Genomic DNA, 22,772 nt, shown 5'->3' with positions numbered 1-22,772 from the left:
CTCTAGCCCCTTGTCATAAAAGGATCTATTTTTAATGAGGAGATAAAAGCCAGAACCTTTCCTTTCCAACTTACAAGAGGCAGCTAAATTAAGACACGAAGACTCCATATACCCAAGTGAGTAAACAGGCAGGTTTTTTGTTTGCTAAGTGTTTGTCCTTAACACCTCCCAGCAGTGGGGATGTGCTGGCCTGTTTAAAAGGCTTGCCTCAGAACACCACAAGCCACTAAAGGACAGTAGAAGGAGGCAGTTGCATGCAAGCAGTAAAGAGGAATGAATCAGGGATAATGTCTTTTCTGTTTTAAAGACTTACATAAATGCATTTGCTGTTCATGTTACAAAATCATTACATAGTAACATTTTAAAACTCAAATAATATAGAAAGGCATTAAAACATGATTGGAATTCAAATTATGTGATTAAATAACTGTCATAAATTCTATAGCCCACAATCTGTAACTATGATGTGACCTCTATGAGCATATTGATGGATAGTCTTCTGAGGCTTGTATGCACACACACACACACACACACACACACACACACACACAGAGAGAGAGAGAGAGAGAGAGAGAGAGAGAGAGAGAGAGAGAGAGAGAGAGAGAAGACACCACTCACCTATTTGGGAGATATGTGTTATGTGAACAGTTGAATTAGTAGCTAAGAGCTTGTGAACAATGAGACCCCCAAGGGAAACCTTTCTTTCCCACTCTCAGAGTTAGCAAAGCACTGATGGCAGACTCTGAACCTCCTTAACCCTAGGGCAGCAAATGTCTGTTGTTTCTGTGAGTAAGATCAGGCTGCTTCGTTAGGGTCTCCTCAAGAAACCACAGAGTTCCCTCAGCATCAGACACGAGAGCACAAGCGAGCTCGTGAAGCATCTTCGTAAGGCGTGGTTGCTCATCCGCTGTACAGTACCCGCCTTTATGTCATCCCACAAATGGATCGTACGCAATCACTTCACCGATTGCTTTCTTTTCTCATTTCCCCCCATACTAATCAAATCTTCATATCAATTTAAAAAAGTGATTTCTCCTTTTCTGATAAGTTGACTTTTCCTTCAATATTGCATCTATGCTTTGAGGTGCTCTGAGATTTTTTTTGACCTATGGTCACATCTTTGGAATTAATCACTTCAGCAGTCCTGTGTTTCCCAATGGCAAGTATCATGGCACCTTGTGAATGATGTGGCTGAACCCAGTCATTGCCTAGAGCCGCACTAGTGAGTATAAACATAATTTCAAAACTCTGAGGTTATCTAAAGGCCAAAACTGTTACCCCTGAAGGACAGGGATGAATGTGTCCACTCTATAACAGGCATGAAAACTGGACCAGAGATCACTCAGCCTCCTGACACCATCTTCACTTCATTGCCTTTCTCTAACAAGGAGATATAAAACACTGGTGCAAAGAAAATCAAAGTGGCAGGAGATGAGGTGGGGCCTGTGTTCTGCCAGAGGCAGCTGCTGGAGGACTTCCCGTGGGAGCACAACGCTTCCCTGTGGAGCACCTTGCAAGCTTCATGGGTGTGTTCACCCTTTCCATGTAACAATTACAGGTGAGGTTAAACTACAGGGCTTAGCTAACATTGAACTTTTATGCCAAACATTAGATAGTCATCTCCAACCAAGCTCAAAAATGATCAGAGCACCCAAGCAGCAGCAGTGGCAGCAGGAGGAAGCTGGGTGTGGCCAGTGGTAACTGCAAACCAGAGCTGCCTAGAACAGTGGGCATAGCCTTTCTGGAAGGCCATCGACACTGCAATAGTAGGGACAGTGATTAAAAGCTAGAAAAGATCTCATGAACCCACAGCAGTGGTGGCTTCTCATAAAACCCTCCCGTAAGATTGGCCTGTCCACATTCATCATGGAAGGATTGGTAGGGGGTGACATTTATATTCCTCAGCAGTTATAGTCGATGGCAAGTTGTCCTTGGTCAAGTAAATTACCCCACCTCATGCTCATGCAAGCAGCCCCAATCAAATGCAATGGGTCACAGAAAAGGGGATAAACACAGGAGGGGGATTTTCTGGGAAGAAGAGGGCTTCAGTAGGAGAGGAAAGGAGATAAGAGATGATAATGGGGGGTACAATTAAACTGAGTATAATGAAAGAGTGAATGAAGATAAAGGAAGAAATAAAAGGTTTAAAGCCATTCTTAGTATAGTGTCAGAGCCCTGGATTAGTAGATAGGACATATTTGAGTCCTAGGTTGGCTTGGATGAAGGCATGGGCTCAGGAAAGCCACTTCTTCCTTTTTGAATAGCATGCTCCTCGGCTGTGAAGTGAGGGGGCTATGAAGTTCTACTGAGATTCTGAGACATTCTAGGATTCTGTAAGCCAAGAGTCACCTCCTGTGGCTGTCAAAGGGGAATCTGACATGGGGTACTGTGTCTGTGGCACTTCTTCTCTTTGATGAAGGCGAGGTACTTACAATGTCAATACTTCACATACCGCAGTTGCCATGGAGATGCTGTGAACCTTGGTTTTATAAAGCAAACTCTCTCAGTTCCTCCAGAAATAACCATAAGCACACAGATGTACAGACTTCCATGTATGCAGACCAGTCTGGCCTTCAGCCTATCTAGTGCTATCCTGGCATCTGGATTCTTACCGCACCCCAGCCCCCTCTACCACACTGTTGGGCTGCAAAGCGAAGGGTGAGCCTGACCATCACGCAGTTGTCCAGCAGCAGCAGCTTCAGTTTGTATTGTGAGGGTGTCAGACATTGGTATTGCCCAGAGTTCTGCAAGTTGGTACCATATTTCATGACGAATGTTCGGGTGAGCAACAGCCAGAAGAACAGAAAGGGAAAAGGCAAGGCATTCCATGGTGGAGACATGCTTTGCCCTGGCAAAAGCACTCCCGCGCTGGTGGCAGTGGCCAGATGAGCATATCCTCAGAGCTGCAGCTGTAGCGGTTCACATGGAACCTGTTCTTCCTGGACCAACCCTCTGTGTTCCTGGGGCCACATCAGATCACAAGTAGCCTTAATGTATGAAACTGAGGCTGCACGAAGTAGATTTCTCTCTCTCACACACACACACCAGTGATTCCAGAGCACAGGGGTCTAGGTACAAATGGACACAGATACACGCCTGTTCAAAAAAATATCCACGGATCAGTGGGGAAGACACTTTCCATACAAACATAAGGACCAAAGTTCAAATCCCCATACCACATTAAAAAAACAAAACAAAACAGGTATGTCCATGCATGTACATATAGCCCAAGCACTGTGGAGGGAAGAGACAGGGGGATCACCGGGGCCTGTTGGCTGCCTGGGTAGTGCAGGCTTAGAGGAACATGCTGTCTCGAGGGAGTACAGTGGGAAGCAGTAAAGTAGGACACATGAATGTCCTTCTCTGACTAGTGCACATCCCTGTACACACACTATACATGCACACACACGTGCAAATACCATACACCTACACTGTAGACAGATACCACACCCATTCTCAAATACAGCAAACAAGAACAAGCCAGGGCCATTGCTTGCACACTGCACTTGGCATGCAGCAATTGCACTGAGACTGGAGACGTCACGGTTACCCAGGAGACACAACGTCACTCCTGTTGTGTTTCCTATTTTGTCTGCAGGCATACAGGCTTCTGGAAGCCTAAGGTAGTCTTGGGTGCAATGGTGGTATTCCAGATCCTGCACCCTAGCACTCTCTGCAGCGTCACTATCTATAACTTGCTGCAGCACTGCGAATGCTGCTTCTGCAGTCTCATGTGGGTGGTGGCCTTTGAACCATAGTTAATGCAGACAGCCAAGGAAGTGAATTTATAATTTCATTGAACGGCACTGATAGAGTACTTGTAAAAATGGCTGAATGTGGCTGAGAGCTGCAGTGACAGATAACATTCACCAGGTATCCTGTCATAAGCAAGGGGAAGGCTGCGGTCACCAGACTCTGAGTTCTTTTCCTTGCTAACATTCCAAAAAGTTTTACTCTTTACCTGTTTCCCATTGAAAACAGTGGTGTTGGTCAAAAGGAAAGAAATTAAATTGCTCGTGTGCTGGGAAGAGATCTTTGTAAGCTAAAGGCTTTGGACTCTGCAGCTGTGTTTCCGAGGCTCAGGTTTTGTTTTCTTATGGGTCGGGTTGGTCTTTTTCTCTCTGCAATGAGGAGCTGACAGAATCTGCCCTTAGAGGGCTGTTGGGAACTAAGTAATGTTATATAAGCGAGGCGCGTGCAATGGCCGTCTTACAGCAAATGCTTAAAATGCATAAACGCGTTCAGTTGAGTTCAGTTTATGGCCAAAGGCCCCAAAACTTTTATGCACCCTCTGTAAGAAGTCCAGTTCCAAATACTTTGCCTGCACTGCCTTCTATTTTCCCCACATTATTTCTCTGCCTGTGTTTAAACAGATATTTTTCGAAGGGCTGCAGCAGCCAGGGATCTAGGTGTGCTAGGACGAGCCCACTCTCTCTGTGTGTGTGCTGCTGATTGTCTGCCTGGGGAAGCTGAGGCACTGAGCATGAACTTGATTGGAAGCCATTCTCCTGATTCTCAGTGTGCAAAGCGGAACTGAGAAAGAGGCCACAGAGGTCTAGGACTTAAAGACTAGAAAGGTGCGCTTCTGTTGTCCTATTCAGGAGATTTAGATGAAGAGCTAACACTGTAAACAGAGCCAGATACAAAAGGAAAAGCAAGAACAGGGCAGAGGGTGAGGGTTTAAAGATGTCTGGCGAGTGATGTCACTTCTGTCTTCCTCAGCAGACACCTAGCATGAAGGTCTGAGGTTAACTGCCTTGGACACTCTTCCTGGAGTTAATATACACTTTCATCTGTTTGGTAGGTGGTTGCTGAGGAGCACAGGCTTTTTCTGGAAACCAAGGTTGATCACCAAAAGGAGTCTGATTTGGCCAGAAGTATTTGAGGGCTCTGAACTCTGACTGTTGGAGACAAGATTGATGGTACTGAAGGGAGACGGGCCATGCTGAGCTCTGAGCAGCACAGAGCAAAGGCCGGGGGTGGGGGAGGGGCTTCCTCCTTCAGATCCAAGCATCCGTGTGAAAGGACAGGACTCACAGGTGTGGGAGCCTGGTTGCTGGTGCTTTCCATCTACAAGATGAAATCAGCCTTTCACCTTCCCAACTAAATGCTTCTTCCACTAGGCAGAAGGAGGCTCAGAGGCCAGAGTCTGCCTTGGGTGGGGACAGAATCCTCCCTGGCACTCTAAGGCCAATACCACCTGTTTTGGAAGCTCCGTCCCTTTTGTGGCAGATGAATTGACACTCTTGCTTCTCAGTGAGGAGGCTGGAACCCCACACAACACACACACACACACACACACACACACACACACACACACACACACACACACACACCACCCACCACCACCACCACCACCACCACCACCACCACCACCAGCAGCAGCAGCAGCAGCAGCATAGAATCTGGGTAGATGCTCTCTCCTTGAGAAACTGATTAGAAATGACGGTAATCCAGAAGAAGAGGGGGAAATCAGAACGGCAAATATGCAAGGCAGCCCAAGGAAGGCGGGTCTCATTAGAGTCTCGAGTGACTTGAACCTGTTAATTTCCTGCTGGGACTTTGACAGCCGTGAAAAGCTGTCCAGCCTTCACAGGCATGTAGATCTGACCTCATCACTTCTGGGGCTCCAGCTTGCTTACATCTATACAGTGCCCTTGAAAGGCTGCTCCTGGCCCCAAAGCATTTGTTAGACAATCCGATCCCCTCTGTTCCACTAAAGACTGTACCCCATCATTGATGAGGCATGAGTCCTTTCCAGGAATGGGACTTCTGTTGCCAGGCAGCCTGATATTTCCTAATCAAAAGCTTCCGGTTTTAGCTCATCGTCTTATGCATGTTTTCAGATGCTCTCTGGGGGGGTCTCAGCACATTTAAAGGCTAATTATATAGTTAAAGTTAATTATTCATTCATTAACATTCAAAAAGCCTTTAACAAGACAGTGGCTTGTTCTGATGAATTAATAAAATGTGTGTGTGTGCGCGTGCGTGTGGGTGTGTGTGCGTGTGTGTGTGTGTGTGTGTGTGTGTGTGTGTGTGTGTGTGTGTGTGTGTTTGGAGGACTAGTCTCAAGTGTTATGAAAACAGAAATGTCTCTTTGATGATAACTGAATGCACTACTTTAAGTAATATCAAAGCTTTGCTAGGAGGAAGAAGAGTCCAGGCTGAGGAGAGCTCGGTGGGCAAAACACTTGCTATGCAAACCTGAGGGCCCGAGTTCAAACTCTCAGGAATGATGTGAAATCTGGACACAGTGCTCACGCCTGCAATTCCAGTGTTCCTACAACAAGATGGTGGGCAGAAATAGGAACTCTCTAGATGTTCCTGGGTCAGATCGCCTGATGTATGTGGTGGTGCTCACGCGCGCAGACACACGCGCACACACAACTGTGGGAGAGCACACACCATTCAGATCATCTTCACCAGCTCTGGAGATGAGACCTCATCAGCGAACCTCTCTGACCTTGAGCTTTCCTTTACGTAAGATGGGCAAGGGCTTCTTCCCCTGCAGGGCCAGATGTTGGATGGGTAAAATGGAAAAGAAGGTGTTTTGTAATTGTAGATCCCGATGACACTTGGGACATTCGAAAGGTGAATATTGTATAAGGAAAGAGGAGAAGGGTGTGTGGAGGAGAGCAAGCATCACATATAGGCCTGTTGGCCGAGAAGGTGAGGCCTGGAGACTTTGGGGCATGTTTACTGGGAATGAAGCAGTCGACCTATATCCAACCTCAACCAGGGGTCTATAGCTGACTTCAAGAAAGTAGTTTAGTCTAATATTTTCCAAACATTTTTCTTACATTTATTTATCTATCTACCTAGTAATTAATCAACTGATTAATTAATTGATTAATTGTGTGTATGTGCACCTGTTCATGTGTGTGCATACGCACGCACGCGTGTAATGGAACCCATGTGAAGATAATTGTAAAGTTTCCATGAGTGGGTTCTCTCCTTTCAACATGGGTTCTGGGGATGAAACCCAGGCAGGTGTCATTACTCACTAAGCCATCTTGTAGATTCTAGGCTCACACGTACAGCAAAAGCGTCTATTTACTTTAGTGGAGGGTGTGCTTGTGTGCACACATGTGTACGTGGGTGCCTGTTGAAGACAGAATCGAGCTTTGGATCTGGAATTGGAGCCGTAGGCAGCCACTTAGCATGGGTATTAGGAACGGATCTCCTGTCCTCTAGAAGAGCATCCATCACCATGTTATCTCTGTAGCCCCAGGCTGACAGTTTTTACTCCAAGTTTGTGAATGCAAACATTAAAATCAGAATTGCACTGGCATTGATTAATTTTATAGTAAATTCCATTAAGCTGATTTAACTCCTAGATCAATATCTTGCATAGTTAAATTGCCCAACTCCCTTTTGTATTTCGGAAACTGATTCCACTGGAGTAAATTCTCTGTAAATTTCATGAAGATATGATTCATTGATCAACATTTGGAGCACAACAAATCCAACTAATTTATGACTCCTGCCACTTGGGATTTTTCCTGTAGTTATTATTTCCACCAAGTCCAGTGCTCCAGAGTCGAAATTGTGCAGAAATACAAAATCAGCCAAGAGGATTCCAGTCAACTATGGACTTTTAATCAATAACGAATTTCATCCTGTGTGCTTTTAGCTGATGTCAGTTTAATTCATATTATTTCTACCAAGAACATGCCCTGTGAATTGGAAACAAAAAGACTCATGGCTAACGCTTACTTTCACTGTGAAGATCGAGCACATTTGTAAGGCCAGAAAAAAAAAATGGAGAGAAGTGGGAAGGATTTGAGAGAGGAGGAAGTGAAGGAACAGATGCTAAGAGAAATAGGAAAACAGACAGACAGACAAAGACAGAGAAAATCAGAAAAGGAGGTAGAAAGAAAAATGCAAACACACAGAGGGATAAAGTGGACTGGAGATAGGAAGTAAGTCTCTGAGAGATGACGGAGAAGGAGGAATGGGAAAGGAAGGAGAGGAGAGAAATAGTGGGAACAAGGTCACAAGATGGCTGCACTCCTTGTCCCAACCTCAGACACAGGAAAAGACTGACAAGACAGATCTCTCTGCCTTCATGGTCACAAATTGATTGCATCCAAAGGGTGGTGATACCACAGGATAGTGTTTGGATTTTTCAAAGAAGGGAACTGAAGTCTAGAATTCCCCATCCGATAAGTTGTACAGAATAAATGCATATTTCCAGATCCATCCACTGCAGACCACGGCAAGTGCCCGCACTGAGCCACTGTTGGGCTTCCCACATGAAGGACCTTGAGGATTCTGGGTTGGAGGAATGGGATTAGTCCCAGGCTTTGGGAAACTGCACAGGTTTGTGAGCCTCACAAAGCCTTGGTTTCTCCATTTGACCAGAAGGAATTCATGATCCTCTTGTGTATTTACAGCAGGCTGAGGTGCCAGTTATAGAGCTTCCTCTGGAGATGACACACTACTCAAACACCACTCTTTCTCCTCACCAGAGCTCACGTTCTGATGTAGGAGAAGGACTAGAACCTTTGGAAGGTCAGTCATAGGGAGTTCCTTGTTATCAATCTCCATGCTTGGAATTAGAGCTCAGAGTTCTGAACCTAAGAAACATTTTCCTTGTTAAGACTTTTCTGGAATGGTTACTTCCTGCTAGATGTCACGTTTTTTGCCTGAATATTCCAATAATTCCCACTCACATTCCTATGAAAGGAGTAAGCTAAAGAGCACTTTTGTTTAAGAGAAAAAAAACTTTTCAGATGTATTTATTTTATGTGTATGATTGTTCTCGGATGCATGTATATATGTGCACTGTGTACATGCTTAGTGTCAGTGGAGGTCAGAACAGGGCATTACTCTCCCGGAACTGGAGATACGGATGGTTGTGAGCCATCATGTGGGTACCAGCAACTGAACCCAGGTCCTTTCCAAGAGTAGCAACTGCTTTTAATTGCTGGGCCTTCTCCCTAGCCTGTCCTAAACAGATGTATTTGTTTTTATTTGAGTTCCTGACTATGTGTCTGTGCACCATGTGAGTGACAAGTGGCTCCAGAGGCTAAGAAAGGGCATCAGATGCTGTGGAACTGGAGTTACAGGTGGTTGGGAGCCATGATGTCGATGCTGGAACTAGGTCCTCCGCAAGTGCGAGCGATGCTCTTCACGGCTAAGCCACCTTTCCAGCCCCAATCAGCACTTTACGAGCGGGAGAGGTGAGTTAACTTGCCAAGACCTCCCAGCTAAGTTTTAGCAGAGAGAACATTTAAGTGTGGCAAACTAAGTCCTGGGTACCCTGTCACATTGTAGAAGTGATAGGATATGAAGACTTTATTAGATCCCAGGACTAGGAATCTGTACATCCAGAAAATGTAAAAGAAAGAAAGAACATAAATTAGTCACATTCTAGAATGTACAGGATTTGGTGCCAATAGCTCTCCTAAATCAAAGTATCTAATTTTCCATGGGAGCACAAGTCAAAAACCTCACAGATATGGGGAATGGGCTCAGAGTTGTTATTCAATTTGCCAAAAGGCACATAACAAATATGTTAACTAGAGTCAGAGTGCAAAACTGAGTCTATCTCATTCCTGAGTCCATCATCTACCAAGAAGCCACTCAGAAAGGAGGAGAATTAAAAAAATCAGTCAGTTGACCACAGAAGATTAAAGTTTCAAGAACGTATGAATATTTGACTGAGGAATTCTATTTGCCCTTCATCCCAAAAGGATGACTTGCAGAGGGCCACAGGATTTATTAAGATGTTTAAGACAGACCTCTGACTAATAGTCCTTGGCTAACTGGAAAATCTCCAGCAGCAGGAAATGCTTGCGTAAACTACAATGCATGAACATGGAGGTTTTTCCAACAGCGTAAGAGGATGAAGGTAAAACCACCTATACCCGGAAGCTTATCAAAACAGTAATTTAAAGCCTTGACCTCGTGCTTATAGTTAGAAAGCATCTGAGAAGTAAAATGTTTATTTATAGGTGGACACATAAAGAGCTGCAAGTGTATACAGCAAAGGTCTAAGAGAGATGGACTACGTCAAATCAATGACTATCAGCCAGCGGTGGTTTGATGTTGATGCATGGTCAATGGGATATTTACTCCTCCCTGGCTATCTTTTCATTTTGGTTCTGAGAATTGTTTTATAATGAGATAAGGAGAGCACGATGGTCCAAAGAAAAGCCCCTCGAACGAGTTCACCTCAGTTCTGAAGTCTACTGCTTCAGTGCTGAGCAGATAACATAACCAGCCATTCCCTGTCTGTATGGCAGACACGCTGATCCGCAAACGCAGCAGGTGGCTGTGAAGAATCCGTGAGGAGTGACAGGGCAAATGTGTGTATTGCGTTCTGGCAAGACTTGAGAACCACCCCAGCAACTACAAGAAAGAGGCACAGAAAACCAGCTGGCACAATTGCCACACAAGGGTGGGGTTCTCTCCCAAGCTTTAACACTAGACTTACATGCATTGTGCTTCCCTGTGGAATACAACCTTATTCCCTCCAGTGGATCTGCAGATGGAGCCTGGGAATCACGGCTAATGGATATGGCACATGTCCCAAGATGTCCAAGGACATACTTCCCTGCACGGGCGGACATTGGAAACCACCAGGAAAGGTGCTAAAAGAATCCACTGTGGTTTTGGTGACTTTAGCTGGATGAACAGTATCAACAGGAGATAAACTGGGTCTTTGAAGATGTTATTAGCTGAGGATCTTGACCTAAAAAATATACAGAGTATATAATTGCCCTTAAGTGAAATGGCCTCATCTTTATAAGAAGGAAAGATACCTAGTGAGAGAAGGCCATGTGAACACAATGATACATAAGAGAGATGCAGTTATGGGCCAAGGGAACCCAGCTCAGAAGTATTCTATTCCCCACTTGAGATCTTGGAAGGAATGTGTATGTCTCCACTGGCACCTTGACTTTGGACTGCTGATCCCTAGAGCCAAGAGAATACACTTCTACTTGGAAAGCCAGCATTCTGTAAAAAGCACTTATTTTGAGATAGGGTCTCGGTGTGTAGCCAAGAATGGCTGCAAAGTCATGATCCTCCTGTGCTTGCCTCTCAAGTGATAAACCAGTGTTTAGATCACAGGTATGTGCCACAGTGCCCAGCACCCACCTGGAATTCTCTACAGAAGGAATGTGGTGGGGCATTTCTGAGTTTGCAGTTGGACCAAGGTCTACCTTGGTCTCACTATGTGTGCTAGATGATTTTATGGCCTAAGTTAGACCTACTAATGAAAGGTTCCTTCCTCCAAAGGCTGATGAGAAGAGGTGTTGGAAAAAGACCACACAAGGTTGACATCTTGTGCTGTGACCATTTCAAGTACCTGACAAGTAGAGGCCTGTTTGTAACTTGGCCATTGGGAGAAAGGCGCCCGTTACTAAGACACAGACAGTCAAGAACTTGGATGCTCTGCTCCCTAAACCTGCACCTTGTAACAAGCAGGTCTGATCTGTCTCAGCATCATCCCCTTCTCAGGACAAAAAGGAGGGACCAGGGGTTAGACTCTGAACGCTGGTTCTGATCTTAACAGATCTTTGGGCTTGCGGCTGCTAGTTCCAAGCCTCAATCCCTTCTTTAAAACGGAGAGGTTGCCTATCCAGCAGAATCAAAGGCAAAAGAAACAACCATAGATTTGAAGTTCCCATGTGGGCTCAGCAAATAGTGACAGGAGTCATACGCAAAGAATATGGAATCTGGGCTGGGACAGTGGCCCAGTCAGTAAAATGTATAACTTGTAAGCAAGAGGACCTGAGTTCATCCTCAGAACCCAGAGCCATTATAATCCCAGCACTAAAGAGTTAGAGATAGGCAGTCTACCTGACTTCGTGAGTTATAAGCCAGTGAGAGACCCTGACTCAGAAAACATGGTGGGCGGGGCTCCTAGGAAGAATGCCTGAGGTTGACCTCCAGCCTCAACACTCATGTGCATACAGATGCATGCAAGTCTGCACACATGCACACACATGCTTAAAAATAAGAATATAGAATCTTCCAGGGAGTTCTTTATTCTGTGTGTTTCCCAAGAGAAACCATCTGCGTAGTTCTCCATTACGGAATACCATTACACCATTTCATCTGGGGGCTCCCTTTGTCTTTCCCATCCCAATGGAAGGAGAGCTAAGTTTTTGAAAATAGCAATGTAAATTTCAAAGAAGGAAGAGACATGTTGAAATGAAAACCTCTACAAACTTTGTACCAGCTTTATATAACAATGGGCAATTAGAGCCAGCCAGGCTGTGCGCTGTCACAGAGACGGCCACCGTTGTTACTGTATTTAAGTTGTGACTCAAAGCATTGGCTCTGGAGCAGGACTTATCCTAGATACTGTGCTCCATCACTCTCTGCTTGTGTCTTCTATTTCAGAATAGAAGACGGCAATGTCATGGTCATACAGCACTGACACGAGGTGTAAATAAAATTATGCTGACCAAGCCCTCCCCACCCCAAACAGGACCTGCACAAGGTCAATGCTCAATAAATGTTACCCATCGGTAAGAAATACTTCACTTAGTTCCCAAAACAATTCAAAATGTAATAAAATGAGCTTCAAATGGGTGGATAAAGCAATTTGTGTTAAGCACATTCGGATGTGAAACAGCATTAAAGGCTTCAGGGAAAGCCAGGAAACAGATACCCACACTGCACACTCTCATAATTGCTGAAGGAGAACCACAAATTGAACTATGAATTTTCAAGTCATAGACCAAGCATAAAGCCAACCATTATTAGTTTTGAGACACATGTTGTCCACAGGCAAAAGTTTGACTTAGATGTTAAAAACAACCAAACCAAGGCTGTTAATGATATAGAACCTGAGAGATGAGACAAAATGACAAGCTCAGCAGACTGCCTTGCATGAAGGTTATCAGCAAGCTTCCAGATGCATCCATTTCACACTTGTGACTTGTGTGTGTGTGTGTGTGTGTGTGTGTGTGTGTGTGTGTGCGCGCGCGCATGTATGTACATAGAGCCAGAGAGCAGCCTCGGAAACTTCAACCACCTCCTTTGGTCTAGGGCTCATCAGACTTGAGTAGGTTAGCTAAGCTGTCTGGACTGTGAACCCCAGGGATTCTCCATCTCCCCAGTGCATATGGCTATGCTAGATTTATACATGACTTCTGGAGATGAGCTTAGGTCCTAGTGCTTACAGGGCAAGCTCTGATCTGATTGACCCATCTCCTCGTAGGTGTATTTCCATTTCATCTCCTTTCTTCCTCTTCTCTTCCCTGGGTCTCCATCTCTGAGTTTACAGAACCGGGAATTCACTTCATTCAATGTCTCCCCCACCTCCAGTTTTCCTATTTTTAACACTTTTTAATGGAGGGCCTTGAAAATCTTTTAATATTGTTTTTGATGGAGTTTAGCAGGAAGTTATTCCAAGGACAAAAAGAAGAAAGATGTCTCTGCTTTCTTGAGTTTTTATTAAGGGGGGAAAAAAAAGCCCTAACCGTATGATGTGGTAGCAATTATTTTTAAGCTGTATTTGCAGTGTGGGGGTGGATCTCAGAAACCAGGTCATTGTCGATCTGCTTTTCTCCCGAGATGACGTGATCCCATTTAGAACAGCTCGCTGAGCGCTGATGTCTACGCCCGCTTTCGAACTCAGCAGCTGAAAATGAACCATGCGTGCTTGATTCTGTCTGACTGATAAAATATAGCAAATAAGCCCCACTCAGATGGTATCCTTGAAAGAACTTGCTCAGCATAGCAACCCTCCTGACGCAGCCCACATCTACCTTTCTCTCCGCTCTCCCTGCATTGCTGGGCCAGCTTCTTTTGAGAGAAGAAATAAGGGTGCTGTGTTGTATCAACTCTAAGGTCATCTCACAGTATGTTACACAAGACACACATATTATACAGGACCATACAACTCTACTTTCTAATCCTACCTTGAACACTATTCCTATCCACCTAATTCTCTAGCCAGCATTGCCAAGTGGGAGGCAAGCCTGAGCCCTGTGCTTGGTAATTCTACCATACAGTGCTGTTGCTAAATAGCTTGTTGTACCATCTGTTCATCTTGCTGATCGTCATGTTCTTCATCTCTGAAAGTGAATAAAATGGAACCTAGCTCAGAGAGTATTGAGGACGGAGTAAGGGCGTGTGCTCCATTCACTCAGGACTGCAGCTCATGAACTAGAACGTCTTAGTAGGATGCAGATGAGATGAGATAATGGTCCAAGGTCCTTCCAGTTTAATGTATCCAGACCTAAAGTAACATTCTCCTACATTTCCAACACCATGTACTCTCCTCCCGAATGTCTCCTACTCTTCTTCCTCATCCTGTCTCCCTGAAAATAGAGATAACTCCATCTCTTGGTATTTAAGAGATTAACATCTAAAAGCCCAAGGACCATGGATATCAGAATCACTAACCCAGTTCCTCCTAAACGTATACCTCCCTGAATGCCATGGTCTTTGAAAACCCGGGCCAAAGACTAAAAATTCAGTGTTTGCATTGCTGTGAAGATATTTCTGCCCTTGCAAGGATGTGGAATCATAGTTCTGCTTTTTATCATAATGAATGATGGTTAGAGCGATGTCTCAGTATGTTCTGAACAAGCAAAGGACCTGAGTTCAACCACCAGCACTCAGGTAAAAAGTAGTGGTGTAGCTTTTTGAAATCCAGTGCAGGGAAGGCAGAAACAGGAGAATCTCTGGGGCTCACAGCCCAACCAATGTACCTGAGCCAGCTAAGACACAAGCCCAAGTGAGAGACCGTATCTCAAAACCTTGGTGAAAAGGGATGATGCCAGAGGATGTCATCTGGCTTCCACATGGAATCATATACACATGTGCATTACACATCCATGAACATGGACACACAATCATCACACAGACAATCAACCTGAGCTTTGTAAAAAAGATGAGCTCAAGTAAAAATATGGACTTAATGCTTAAAAAATTGTTCATCAATGATATTGTCAATGTAACTGAAATGGAAAATGCAGCTCACAAAATAGAATGTATGTTCAAATCACATGTGTGGTAAGAGGTTAATATATTAATATGTGAAAGACATAAAGAACCCACAACACACACACACACACACACACACACACACACACACACACACACACTTTTCAATTTTATTTAAACAGGGACCTTGCAGTGGTCAAAATCATAAAGATAAGAACTAGAATGCTAGTTACCAGGGTCATAGGAAGAAGAATAGGTTTTATGTTTGAAGGATGCCAAGTTTGATGTTCAGAAGATGAAAAATTTGGGGAATAGATGGTTTCCTAAAAGAGTTTTAGCTGGCAACTTCAGACAACACAAAAATCACCTGAGAAGGGAGTTTCAGTCAAGGGATTGCCTAGATCAAACTAGCCAGAGAGCTTGGCTAAGAAGGCTGTCTTGATTGCTAGTTTCTGTAGCAGGGCTTAGACTACTGTGGACAGCACCATTCCTTGGGCAGCTGGTCCTAGACTGTATAAGACAGTTAGCTGAGCATAAGCCAGCCAATGAGTCAATAAGCAGCATTTATTTATTACTTCTGCTTTAAATTCCTGCCCGGAATTTCCTCGGCGATGGAGTATCACTTGTTAGTGTGAACCAAATAGACCCTTTAGTCCTCTAAGTTTCTTTCAGTCAGTGTTGAATCAGAACAACAGAATGGAACCAGGACAGGTGGTCGTGATTCTGGTACCACATCTTGAATACACCTGACATCACTGACCCTATTTACTGAAGACAACTGAGATGATAATTTTTATGGTAATTGTATTCTATCACAACAAAAAATTCAGAAGAAACAATAATCTTCCCTTTAAAGTAATTCTTCACTTTGCTGCGTGTGAAGGGAGACAAAGAGTCTATTTGTCTATGGTGTTGGCTGGGAAAGAAATCAGATAGGAAACTGGAAAGTGGGGTCTGAGAGCTGAAGAGTTAAGCTCAGGAAATGCGGTACGTGACTGCGGTGCTTCATAAATCCATGGATGGAAATGTCTTAATGAACCTCATGACTTTGCAGGGATAATATATGCTAATAAAAAATTTAAATACAAGAAGGGAAGGAGGGGAGAAAAGTTAGACTTTTACATCAGTGTCCGAATAACTGCACATTAAAACGAACTAAAGTAAAACCACCAATTATCCCACTGTATCTTCAACTCCTTTCTCTCTGGAGTCCAAGGGACCATGTTTCACTTAAGTCTGATATGGGAGCTTTGCCCTCTTGCCAACACTTGATGAATGACACAGTATTTGTAAATCTAGAAGCCTCAGTCCCATTCAGCAACTGCCCTCTCTTCTAGAGCAGATGTTCTCAAAATCCAATCAGCATGCATCACTGGAAGAGCTTATTCCGAGGCCCTTCCCAGGGGGATTCTGCTCCATCTGGCTCAGTGGGACTTATTTTATTATCATCCCCACTGACTTAGATTTAGGCTACTTCAATGGTTATTTCTGATCACCAAGACGATGATCAGATGTACCAAGTTCATGAGGCATACGGCTGAGCGGATCTATGAGCAGAATTCCAGACAGGATGAGATCACCAGGACTCAGTCCTTCTCAATGGTTTTGAGGTTATTGGGAAAGGGTGAAACTACTAAATGCCAGGCTTGTCTGCAGGAAGTATGTCATCCTTTCCTGTCTCAACTCTACTCTACTTCCTGTCTTCCAGGATGTAGGCAGCCCTGCCACACCCCATGTCCACAATGAAGTGCAAGCTCTGAAATTTCTATCAAAACAATGCTTGACTCCCCAGATTGTTTCTGTAGGTATATAGTCATACCATCAGAAAACAAACAGAGCTCTGTTTAAAGAACATTGATCAATAAACCTGGGGTCGCTAACAGCTCCTCCATAGCCCATTTCTGAAAATCTTACCAATCTCAATGCTTACACATCAAATCCTATTTTTCTGTGGCTTACTTGATAACATCTCTGCTTTCATTTATTACAAATTCAAATATACAGAGAAACATAATTTAAAGTCTTTCTCTGCTTTTCTTCCAGCTTTGATTCATTCTAAAGATAAGCATTTGGTTTGTCTACTGCTTATAAAACTGTCTCGTTCCACTGTGTTTATGAGACTCCTTTAAAGTAACTGTTCTGAAAATTTCCCATGACTCAGAGCCACCAGCACCTGGTGGGGGCTGCTCATTAAAATGAAGATTCAACACGGATAGACAGAAAACCCATACAAGGCACAGGAATCTGCATTTTAGCAAATTATCCTGTGACTTGTATAACGTTAGCTTATCAGCAAAGCTTGGAAACACTGGAAGTTAGAATTCTTTTTCTTAATCCTTCCTGATTTTGTCCTGGTTTTTCAATATGATCTATCTGAGTTCTGTCTTCATATGTGGTTGATGCAAACAGAAGACTCTTAGGCTATTTCAGAAATCAAAGTAGTCAGCAACCTCACTTTTTCCCTGGAAAACCTGAGACTAAGAGGTGGTCTGGCTTGTTCAAAATCATGGCTGAATGTAGAGCCAGGACTCAAACCTGGGTCTCTGGACCTGAGCTGAAGCTGTGAGGTATGCAAGGCCTTCTCAGAAACTGACAACCAGTGCTTCCTGGCCATGTATACAGCACTTCTTTTCTTTTCTCCTTTGGATGCTACTGAGAATCATACGGCCAGGGACAGGAGCCAACAGCTGAGCTGCATGCTCAGGATGGTCTAAGCAGTGTCTGTTGACCACAGGTGCTGGAGACAGTACAAAGGAGATGTCATAAACCTCAGCAATCCAAGAATAAGTGGGGTGCCTATTTTGCAGAGAGATAAAACTTTGTATAGATGCTGTATGCTGGAAAATGAGGAAAAAACCATGATGATGATGATGATGATGATGATGATGATGATGATGATGACGACGACGACGACGATCTTATTCTTATACACTAATATACTCAATACCAAAAATAATTAAGAAACATGGTGAAAAATGGAGAAAAGGTGTCATTAACTGTGGCAGAGTTGATGGGAGAATGTGGAAATAAAAACAATAGATGTACATCAGGTCTTTTGACAGTTATTCATTATCTGGGGGTTTGGAGTCAGATCTCATACCATACTATAAGAAAAATCCTAAATCACCTAAAGTGGAAGCCAGGGGCTGGGATGCAGCTCAGTTCATTCACGTATGAACCTAACATGTCCAAGGTCCTCAGTTTGACCAGGTTGGTGTTGTGTTCCTCATTACTCTGTGCTTGAAAGGAGGAAGCAAGGAGATCAGAAGTTAAAAAAATGTATTGTGAAGGTCAGCCTGGGATATGGGAGAGCCTGTATTAATAAGAATGTAAGTCAATGTGGTAATTCATACCTATAATTTTGGCACTTGGCACAGTGAATGAAATACTGCAGCGTTGCTGGGGCAACATGGTAAAATTCTATCTCAGATAGATAGATAGATAGATAGATAAAAAGGTATCTGGTTATTTCTGGTATTAACATGCAGGCCAGTTAGCCCTAGAGGTAACCACACTAGAGGTAACCAGCTGGTGAAATGCAAGCACAACAACAGAAGCAGCAGTAAGCCAATGTAATTTGGCACCATCATAATCCAGTTTTCCTACCATGGAAAGTCTTGGATACACTAACATAGCTGAAAAGCAAGATTCTGACTTTAAATCTCATTTCATGAAAATGATAGAGACCTTTAAGTTGGATATAAATAACTCCCCTCCAGAAATACAAGAAAACACAGGAAAACAGGTAGAAGCCCTTAAAGAAGAAACAAATAAATCCATTAAGAAATACAGAAAAATACAATCAAATAGGTAAAGGAATTGAACAAAACAGTCTAAGATTTAAAATGAAAATAGATTTAATGAAGAAATCACAAATAGAGGTAAGCCTGGAGATGGAAAACCCAGGAAAGAGATGGGGATCTGCAGATGCATGCATCACCAATAGTGTACAAGAGATAGAAGACAAAATCTCAGGCATAGAAGGTACAATAAAAGATATTGATACATCGGTCAAAGAAATGCAAAGTGCAAAGTGTAAAAAGTTCCTAACCCGAACATCCAGAAAGTTTGGGACACAACGAAAAGACCAAACCTAAGAAAATTAGGAATAGAAGAGGAAGAAAAGTCTCAGTTCAAAGAGCCAGAAAACATCTCCAACAAAATCATAGAAGAAAACATCTCTAACCTAAAGAAAGAGATGGCCATAAACATACAAGAAGCCTACAGAACACCCAATAGATTGGAACAGAAAAGATAATCCCCCTGACACATAACAATCAAAATGCTAAATGTACAGAACAAAGAAGAATGTTGAAAGCTGTGAGGGAAAAAGACCAAGTAACATACAAAGGCAGACCTATCAGAATTGCATCAGACTTCTCAACAGAAATTCTTAAAGCCAGAAGATGCTAGATTGATGTAATTCAGACCCTAAGAGACCACAGATGCCAGCCCAGACTAGTATACCCAGCAAAACTCTCAATCACCATGGAGGAAGAAACAAAGATATTCCATGACAAAACCAAATTTAAACAACATCTTTCCACTAGTCCACTCTAAAGAGGATACTAGAGGGAGAACTCCGACATAAGGAAGGCAACTACACACAAGAAAACACAAGGAATTAATCATCTCAAAACAAACCCCAAAGAAGAGGAACACACACACACACACACACACACACACACACACACACACACTACACACACACACACACACACACATCCAATATCAAAAATAACAGGGACAAACGATCACTGACCTTTAATATCTCTCAACATCAATGGACTCAATTCCCCAGTAAAAAGACACAGACTAACAGACTGGATATGTAAGCAGGATCCATCATTCTGCTGCACAAAAGAAACTCACCTTAGCAACAAACACATATACTTCCTTAGAGCGCTGAAAATGGTTTGCTAAGCAAACAGTCCAAAGAAACAAACAGCAATAGACATTGTAATATCCAATAAAATAGACTTTCAACCAAAAGTAATCAAAAAAGATGGGGAAAGACACTCCATACTCATCAAATGAAAACTCTACTAACATGACATCTTATTTCTGAACATCTATGTCCAAAATACAAGGGAATCTGCATTTGTAAAACAAACCTTACTAAAGCTCAAAGCACACATTGAGCCCCACACAATAATCATGAGAGACTTCAATACCCAAATCTCACCCATGGACAGGTCATTGGAACAGAAACTAAACAGAGACACAGTGAAACTAACTTAAGTTATTAGCCAAGTAGATTTAACAGATATCTAGACAACACTTCACCCCCAAATCAAAGAATCTACCTTTTTCTCAGTATGGAACCTTCTCCAAAATTAACCATATAATTAGACACAGAACAAGCTTTCAACAGGATGATTGAAATAATCCCATTCATCCTATCAGATCACCATGGACTAAGGCCGTCTTCAACAACAACAAAAACAACAGAAAGCCCACATACACATGGAAACTGAACAACTCTCTAATTTTCATTTCATCAGGGAAGAGATAAAGAAAGAAATGAAAGACTTTCTAGAATTCAGTGAAAATGAAGGCAAAGCATGCCCAAACTTATGGGACACACCGAAAGCAGTGCTAAGAGGAAAAGCCATAGCACTAAGTGCCTTCATAAATTGGAGAGATCTTATATCTTAACAGTATATCTGAACGCTCTAGAACAAAAAGAAGCAAACACACCAAAAAGGTGTAGATGGCAGGAAAGACTCAAACTCAGGGCTGAAATCAGTAAATTAGAAACAAAGAGAACAATACAAATAATCAACCAAGAGCTGGTTCCTTGAGAAAATAAATAAGATAGACAAACACTTATCCAAACTGACTGAGAGGTACAGTGATAGCATCCTAAATAACAAAATCAGAAGTGAAAAGGGAGACGAAACAATAGAAAATGAGGAAATTTGAAAGATGATCAGATTTTACTACAAAAGCCTATACTTGACAAAACTAGAAAATCTAGATGAAATGAATGATTTTCAAGACAGATGCCATTTACTGAAATTAAATCAAGATCATATAGACTGTCTAAACAGTCCCATTACCCTTAAAGAAATAGAAGCACTGATAAAAACTTCCCAACCAAAAGAAGTCCAGGGTCAGAAGGTTTTGGTGCAGAAATCTACCAGCCCTCTAAAGAAGATCTAAGACAAATACTCCTCAAACTATTCCACACAACAGGAACAACAGGACCAACAGGAACAGCAGGAACAGCAGGAACACTGTGTAATTCAGTCCATGAAGCCACAGTTACTCTGATACCTAAACCATGCAAAGACCCAACAAAGAAAGAAAACTTCAGACCAATTTTGCTTATGAATATCAATACAAAAATGCTCAATAAAATTCTTGCATACCAAACTCAAGAACACATCAAAAACATCATCATTCACCATGATCAAGTGGGCTTCATCCAAGGGATGCAGGGATGGTTCAATATACAATAGTTCAAGAATGTAATCTACTACATAAACAAACTCAAAGAACAGTCACATGATCATCTCATTAGATGTGGAAAAAACCTTTGTCAAAATCCAATACCCCTTTATATTAAAAGTCTTAGAGAGATTGGGAATTTATAGACATACCTAAATATAATAAAAGCAATATACAGCAAACCAACAGACAATATCAAATTAAATGGAGAGAAACTTGAAGCAATCCCACTAAAATTAGGGATTAGACAAGGCTGCCCACTCACTCCTTATCTATTCAATATAGTACTTGAAATTCTAGCTAGAGCAATGAGACAACAAAGGGAGATCAAGGGGATACAAATTGGAAAGGGAGAAGTCAAGGTATCACTATTTTCAGATGATATGATAGTATACTTAAGCGGCCCCCAAAATTCTACTAGTGAACTCCTACACTTGATAAACTTCAGCAAAGTGGCTGGATATAAAATTAATTTAAACAAACTAGTAGCCTTCCTTTATACAAACCTAAACAGGCTGAGAAAGAAATTAGGGAAACAAGACCCTTCACAATAGCCACATGCAATATAAAGTACCTTGGTATAACTCTAACAAAGCAAGTGAAAAATCTGTATGACTGGTCACCCTGGGGAATGGTGCTATATCTGGGGCTCAATATTGGTCTCTAATGTTAGTAGATCCAGCAGTCAGGTTAACTGGGAATTGTGCTGTAACCACCTTTTAACTGTGTGTAACCACCTTGGAAAAATAGACTTTCTCTTACATGGTAAATATACATTTTTTTTCTAAAAAAAAGAAAAGAAAAGAAATTTGCCAACATCTGCCAAAGTTAAAAATATATGTAATGCTTGACCAACTATTTCAAGAAGTTAATTTTACATTACACAAGATATGTATGCCTAGTCTCCATTGGAAAATTATTTGCAATAGCAAAATATTGGAGATGACTCGACTCTCTATCAATAAGGCATCAGATAAATACAACATAGCTCCTTTACAGATGAAAGCTTATGCACTGATACAGAATAATCTGGAAGATGCCAGGGGATAGAAGATAGGGTAAATGTGTTTGGTTACTATGGAGGAAGAGTCCGATGCAGAGAAAGAATAGCATGGAGAAGAATTTAGCTGTTTGTTTTTTCATGTATGTTCTGTTGTGGGTGACACAGGACAGTGAACCTATTTCTTTTATGCTCTATCACTGAACTATACCCCCATCCCTCTTTTTCCTTCTTATTTGGAGACAGGGTATCACTAAGTTGCCAAGGGTAGTCTTGAACTCATTTCATAAAGTCAGGCCTCAAATTGATGTTCTTCCTGCAGAACTGGGATGAAAGGCTTGCAACATACTGATTTTTAAAAATTTTGAAATATACAAGTGTATTACCCATTCAAACCTTAATTTAT

At 42.5% G+C, this 22,772-nt stretch overlaps 1 protein-coding gene across 1 annotated transcript in view; it reads right to left on the bottom strand.

Moving 5' to 3' along the window:
• Positions 1–22,772, bottom strand: part of Grin2a (glutamate ionotropic receptor NMDA type subunit 2A) — a 410,069-nt gene that overhangs the window by 40,219 nt on the left and 347,078 nt on the right. The gene's annotated exons all lie outside the window — the stretch shown is intronic.

Source organism: Rattus rattus, chromosome 9 (assembly GCF_011064425.1).
Source record: "Rattus rattus isolate New Zealand chromosome 9, Rrattus_CSIRO_v1, whole genome shotgun sequence".
NCBI classification, from domain to species: domain Eukaryota; kingdom Metazoa; phylum Chordata; class Mammalia; order Rodentia; family Muridae; genus Rattus; species Rattus rattus.
The sequence above is the reverse complement of the archived record's forward strand: the minus strand, read 5'-3'. Positions and strand labels throughout refer to the sequence as shown.